We start from the raw sequence: 6,748 nt of genomic DNA on the forward strand, positions 1-6,748 counted from the left end.
CATTTGCTACTCGCCAAATCTCCTCGACAAATACACCCATATCAGTTTTCTAACGAAAGTGGGAAAAGAAGGCCATCCATCCAAGTTTCGCTTGTGAGCTTTCAATCTATTTGCAATTTTTAATTTTTTTATCGATCGATCTATCTCTAGTTTGTTTTTGTTATCTGGTTCTTTATCTAATGGGTTTCCAGTGTTTTCTATTCAAGTTAATTATCCTTTTTAATCTAATAGAGAGAATCTTTGGTTTTCAGATTATTGCCATCTCTGCCTTTCAATCTAAGACTCGGTGTTGTTCCAATAAAGGTATAGTCTCAACCTATCCTTTCTTTTCAATTTTTTTTTTCAATAACAATTTATGACTTCAGGTTAAGGGTTGATTATGTTTATTTGTTCATCACCCTCTATGTTGTTATTTTGGAATATGAATGTGTGCTTAGGAGAATGGTTGGGTTGATTCAATTGTAAATAAAGTTAAACATCACAAGAGAAGTGTGTAAGGGAAAATTCAGTGTTTTTTCTTTCGTTGTAGATATTCATGTTTTTGTTATTTCATAATTGAGGAAGAAAGAAAAGAATAAGATTATATGTTGTAACATTATTGTTTTCTGCACTTTATGGCTACATAATTTTACTCTATATTTATGATATGGGTTCATCAAAGTTTGTTTTGGCTGAGGAGATTATAGCTCCCCTGTAGTTTATGCTATAGAAGCCCTCACCAATCATACTTATATTTCTTGTTTTCTTTAAACTCATTGTATTGATATATCTATTCATTCGTAGTATTTAATGCACAAATCAAAAGTCAATTGTCCAATTGTTCAGTGGATTTGAATATGTTTTTGTGTTGAGTGATTTGTTTTGGGTGTGGTGTGGTTCTTGAATGATCCAGGGTTCGTTAAGGTGGACACATAATGTAAATTTTGTCTATAGTTTCTGCTAGTTAATAATTGTCTTAAATTGTACCATTATTTGAGTCATCATATTCATATTCATATTCACCCAGCTTGACCACTACATTTAAACATAGAGGTTAGAGTAATTGGAGTCGTTGCATGTGTAGCAAAGAGTTATCAGTTTCTCTTATTTGGCTAGTATGACTAATTAGTTCTACAATGACATTTTTGTTGGTGTTTGATATGACTACATAATAAGATTATTTGGAAATATAAATATGTATGGCTAGTGATTATGTAGATAACTTTCTTACACGTTTAAGTAGCAAGTGTGCTAGAGATGAAGAATAAAATAGCGACAAAATGTCCATTATTCTTGGCACCATTACATCTGTCATTGCCATAGTTGTAGCATGGTATAATGAAACTTATTTGGTCAAAGAGCCTTCACGTGATTATGATCAAGAAAGACGATGTTACTTGAACCGTATGTATAATAGGAGGGAGGTTAATTTTATTGAACAACTACGAGTTAGCAAGAATGCATTTAAGAGTTTATGCACTATTTTGCATGGAAGTGGTGGATTGACTCCAACAAGAAATGTTTTAATTGAAGAGTCTGTGGCTATTTTCTTAAATATACTTGTGCACAACTTGAAGTTTAGGGTCATTGGTTTTAACTATTATCGCTCTAAAGAAGCAAATAGTCCACAATTTAATAGTGTGTTGCATGCAATTATGAGAATAAGTCAAGATTACTTGAAACTTCATCCACGTGTTATAGGGTGGTTCATAAAGAGACAAGTGGGAGTGGTTTGAGCTAAACAAAAGTATGTTCTCGTAATTACATTAAAAGTATTTGTTTATTTGTTTTTCTTTCATGTCATTAGAATTGTATATGGGCACTAGATGGAACTCACATTCCAGTAACAGTGTCTGCTGGGGAGAGACCAAGATATCGAAATAGAAAGTGAGATATTTTACCAATGTTTTAGGAGTTTGTGATCCTGATCTAAAATTCATCTATGTAATATCTGGATGGAAAGGTTATGCTTCTGACGCTCATGTTTTGCGAGATGCTTTAGCCATGGATAATCCATTTCAAGTCCCAAATGGTAATTTATGATACTCGTTGTTAATTAAGCACAAACTTAGATATAAATAACCAATTATTCTTTAAAACTTTTTGTATTGTAGATAAGTATTATCTTGTGGATGCGGGATACATTAATGGACAAGGTTTTTTGGCTAGATATCACTTAAATGAATAGAGGTCATTTGGTTTTTAAAAAAGCGATAGAGTATACTGCATACCCCTCCAAATTGGGATTATAAATGTATGCTTTGTGTTGCATAACTTTATCCGACTCAAGCAATATAATGACCCTGTGTTACAAGATCAATATTTGGGGTTTTTAGCTTCTGTGGATCATGAGATATCAAATCATTCTATGTTAGAGGGTAATGCAAATAGGATTACAATGTGTTCAAGTTACTGATCAGTGGACTACTTTTCATGCACGTTAGCATTGCAGATGTTTCATCATTATCAAGCACGAGGCGCTACGATTTCATGATTTTTCAATTTGAACTTTTCGTGTTTTAATTTGAATAAGTGTTTTTACTTCATGTATTTAATTTTTAATATTTTTATCAATTTGAATAAATTTGTGAATGATATTTATTAATGTTGTTGTAATGATTTCAATTACATAAAATGACAAAGAAAGCAACCAAACAAAAGCAAAGGAAAAAGAAAAGAGAAGCAATGTAATGAACATGAAGGAGATGACAAATGTTATTGATGCTGGAACATACATATGGATGGTTCATTAGTAGAGATACTAAGAGAAGAATGTCATATTGTCTGCCCAATACAACATTGAAGTAAGTGCCGATAACATTAAAAACCGTGTCAAGACATGTAAAAGGTTTTATGTTGTAGTCAGTGACATATTAAGTCAGAGTAGATTCAGTTGGAATGCAACAAAAAAGATAATCACCATAGATAAAGAGAACGTTTGAAACGAGTATGTGAAGGTAATTTACAATGTAATTACACCTTTTTGGATGACTAGGATTTTTTTTGGTAAATTTAGAGTTTTTTATTTTTTATTTTTTTTTTTATAGTCTCATGAAGATGCTAGAACTTTTTGATATAAAGTAATTGCAAATTGGGATGATATAGTGGATTTATGTGGCAAGATAGAGCTACTAGATAGGGTGCTGAAACATGTGTTGAAGCTAGGGGTGGGCATTAGAACCGCAAAACCAAACCAAACCAAACCAATCCGAAAAAAATCGAAAAAAAAACCATGCTGAGTAGAAAAGTCAAAAAACGAGATAAATCCAAACATAACCGGTTTAGACCGGTTCTAGTTTTGGTTTTCCACCCAAAGGAACCGGTCCAATCCGAACCAGACCAGCTAAGTTAATTTTTAAAATATAAAATTATACATATATATATATATATATATATAATAGGCTTAAATGCTACAATGCCCCTTGAAATATTGGTCAATTCTCACTTTACCCCCTAGAAGTTAAAGTGACCCACTTTGCCCCATTGACCAATGTTTGATATTCCACAGTGCCCCCTACCGTCAATTCCATCCAAAAATCTGTTAAGTTTGATGATGTGGCAGGGGTGTTGTAATAATTTTGTGTACCTAAGTTTTTTATTCATAAATTTGAGTGGGTAATGTGGCAAAGTAGACCTCCATCATGGATAAAAAATTAATAAAAAAGTAATTACTTTAAAAAATTAAAATATAAGCATAAAATTTAAAACTTTAAAAAATTGATCTCTCTCTCTCTCTCTCTCTCTCTCTCTCTCTCATATCTTAAACTAACCTTCCTGATACACAGTGATTTGACCAACACCAGAACCCCCAAGAACCATTTTCCCAAAATAGTTTCCAAGATTGCAAGCTGAGAGAATATCAACCTTTTGTCGTCCTTGTAGAACAAATCATGTTGTTCCAGTACAGAGTTCTAGCCAACAACTCAAACATTAAGCAGCACAATGCTTAAGATTGCATAATATTGCTACCTGTTTACCTTTTCCATTTCCCTTGATCATATTACCTTCTAAATGAAGGCAAGCTTAGCTGCCACAAAAATATAAACATTTCTTCAACTATTGAAACAATCCACAAACACCCAGGAGGCTTCGGCCATAAAGAAAAACAACAAAGGAAAACATTTGATAAGGTTTGATGAATTGTTATGATCCGAAACCTCTCACACTCAGACAAGTTTTTGTACAAATTTCTTGATACTTCAAGAAGCAGCTAGGCTGGATTATCCTGTCAAAGAACAACTGTAGCAAACACTTTTCAATATATGCATGAATGTACCAAAGAGGGGCTCATTGCTATTTTTCTGGGAATAACAAAATTGTTCTTTCCAAAATAATTCTATTATTCTAGATGGAGATAATTGGCAGCCCAACTCTCTCTCTCTCTCTCTCTCTCTCTCTCTCTCTCTCTCTCTCTCTCCGTTGTTTTGGGATGGGAGGCATGAAACTTGAAAGCTGATTAATGGGTATGGGGGTTGGCGTTCTGTGGGAGTGCGGTAGAAAAAACAGAGGGAGGGTTGTTGTTTTGATTTTTGTCGAGCGGTGGGTTTTGGGTTCTACCTAGGAGAGTGGTTTACCAGGAGGGGGCCAATGGGTTTTGGGTTCTGCAGGAGGGGTGGGTTGCAGGTTAGGGAGGGTGGTAGAAGAATAGGTTATGGGTTTTGCAGGAGGGATGGGTTGCGGTGGGGGTGATGGCTTTCAAGTTCGCACAGGGAGAAATGGTGGGTTGCAAGTTGGGGGGAGCTTTGGGTTTTTGGTGCGTGGGGGATTACAAGGACAAAGAAGGAATGGGAGGACTTGGTGCAATTGGGGGAGAAGGGATGAGTTGGGTTTTTTTGTTTTTGTTTTGCCCCTTCTAAAATCTATTTTATTTTAATGTTTTTTAAGTAATTAAAAAACCTATGTACACAAAATTACTAAAATACCCCTACCAAGTCATCAAACTTAACGGACTTTTGGATGGAGTTAACGGTAGGGGCAATGTGGAACATCAAACCTTGGTCAATGGGGCAATGTGGGTCACTTTAACTTTCATGGGGTAAAGTGAGAATTGACTAATGTTTTAAGGGGCACTGTAGCATTTAAGCATATATAATACTAAATATCCTAAGCCCAACAAGCCATACTAATAATATCCCAAACCCAACAAACCATACTAAAATACTAATATCCTAACCCCATCTATCTAATCTCATCCATCAACGTCAATCACATTATTCCTTTCTTTCTTCTCTCTCACTTCACTCTTTCTCTCTCTCTTTCCCTCTTTCTCTCACACACTCTCTCTCTTTCTCTCATTCTTTCTGTTTCCACCTCTTTTCCCCGAGTTTTTTTTGTTCTGGCATCTGGGGCATTCTTCAACGTTGATGTGAGTCATCATCACAAGAGAGATGTGAGAGTCCACCATGAAAAGCCGTGGTTTTGGAGCTCTAAGCACTTTTTCCTCCTATTTCTTTCTCTCCTCTAATTTCTTCTTCGTTTTCTTTTTTCTTCCTCTCTTTATATGATTTTCTAGTACTCTGATTTTTTTTTCTTCGTGGTTTTATGTTTCTCTATCTCCCTCTATATCTCTTTCTTTGCAGATCTAAGTTCTTGAATATCTTAGGTTAAATTCTTGAACCTGATTTTTTTTTTTGTTCGAATATGGAATCTGATTTTTCATGCAAATTTGAAGCTGAGTTGAGGTTCATATCTGTTTTGCTGGATAGTTTTTATTTATGTATTTATGTATTTATGTATTTATCTTTTAAGGTTCATAACTTCAAATCTGGTTTTTCTTGTATGCACTCGTCGATTTGTTCCATTGATGTTTGTTGAAATATCAGTTAGGCTAAAGAGCCACTCCAAACTGTGAAAAACCAAAACCGAATCGGACATAAACAGTCCTGATTGGTCTGGTTTTCTTTGGTATTTGAGTTAAAATTCGAACCGGTGGATCGATGAATAGTCCGGTTCCAATTCGTTTTACCGAGAACGGCCAAATCGGATTGTGCCCAGGACTAGTTGAAGCTGCTGAGGTTATGACCCTTGATAGTGAACCCAATAATTTTGTTGACTTGGGTGCTGATACTCAAGGTTTTGAGAATTCTCACATTGATGATGTCTCACCCAATTCTAGCTGTCCAAAGAAAAGAAATCAATCATCTTATGATATTCGCCTACCAAAGAAAAGATGTATCCCTAATGTTCTTGCTGATTCAGTAGCTAAAATGGCTTCATCTTTCGAGCAATTTATCAATGCTACCACACAAAAGCTTGATTAATTAGAAGTATATAATGAAGTTAATGCAATTCTAGAACTTAATCCAGATGAACAATTGAAGGCATGCACTTGGTTTATAGAAAATGAGAAACAATTTCTCATGTTGAAGACACTTCCAGTTGAGAGAAAAAAGGGAATGGTGTTTATATTTATTTCACCAAGGGCATATAACACATTTTTCATTCTCATGTTATCTTTGTTAATTTTTTTTTATTACAAATACCTTAAACAATAAGGAACACATGTTTTTTTATTTATTTATAGTAATATAGATGATTTTATCTTGATTATAATTTTTATTTATTTTACTGGAGGAACAACTTGATTGTATCTGAGTCCTTACTGTGCTTCAATCTGAATCATCCTCATTTAAACAAAAAAATTATAACCTTGTGTATATTTAGTGAGGAAAACATGCACCAAACTCTGGCAAAATGGCCGATTCTAAATGTTTTTGTTTAAGAGATTTGAATGTTACCTGCTTTACTTTTATCGAATATGTTCTCTTGA

General features: G+C 34.3%; 2 pseudogenes; both read left to right on the forward strand.

The window, feature by feature from the left end:
- The first annotated feature begins 1,259 nt into the window (after nucleotides 1-1,259).
- On the forward strand, nucleotides 1,260-2,444 carry LOC148920052 (uncharacterized; annotated as a pseudogene).
- A 231-nt stretch (nucleotides 2,445-2,675) lies between these two features.
- LOC148920053 (uncharacterized) lies at nucleotides 2,676-6,473 on the forward strand (annotated as a pseudogene).
- The last annotated feature ends 275 nt before the right edge of the window (nucleotides 6,474-6,748 follow it).

This window comes from Prunus mume, linkage group LG2 (genome assembly GCF_029339155.1).
Source record: "Prunus mume cultivar Tortuosa linkage group LG2, ASM2933915v1, whole genome shotgun sequence".
NCBI lineage: Eukaryota > Viridiplantae > Streptophyta > Magnoliopsida > Rosales > Rosaceae > Prunus > Prunus mume.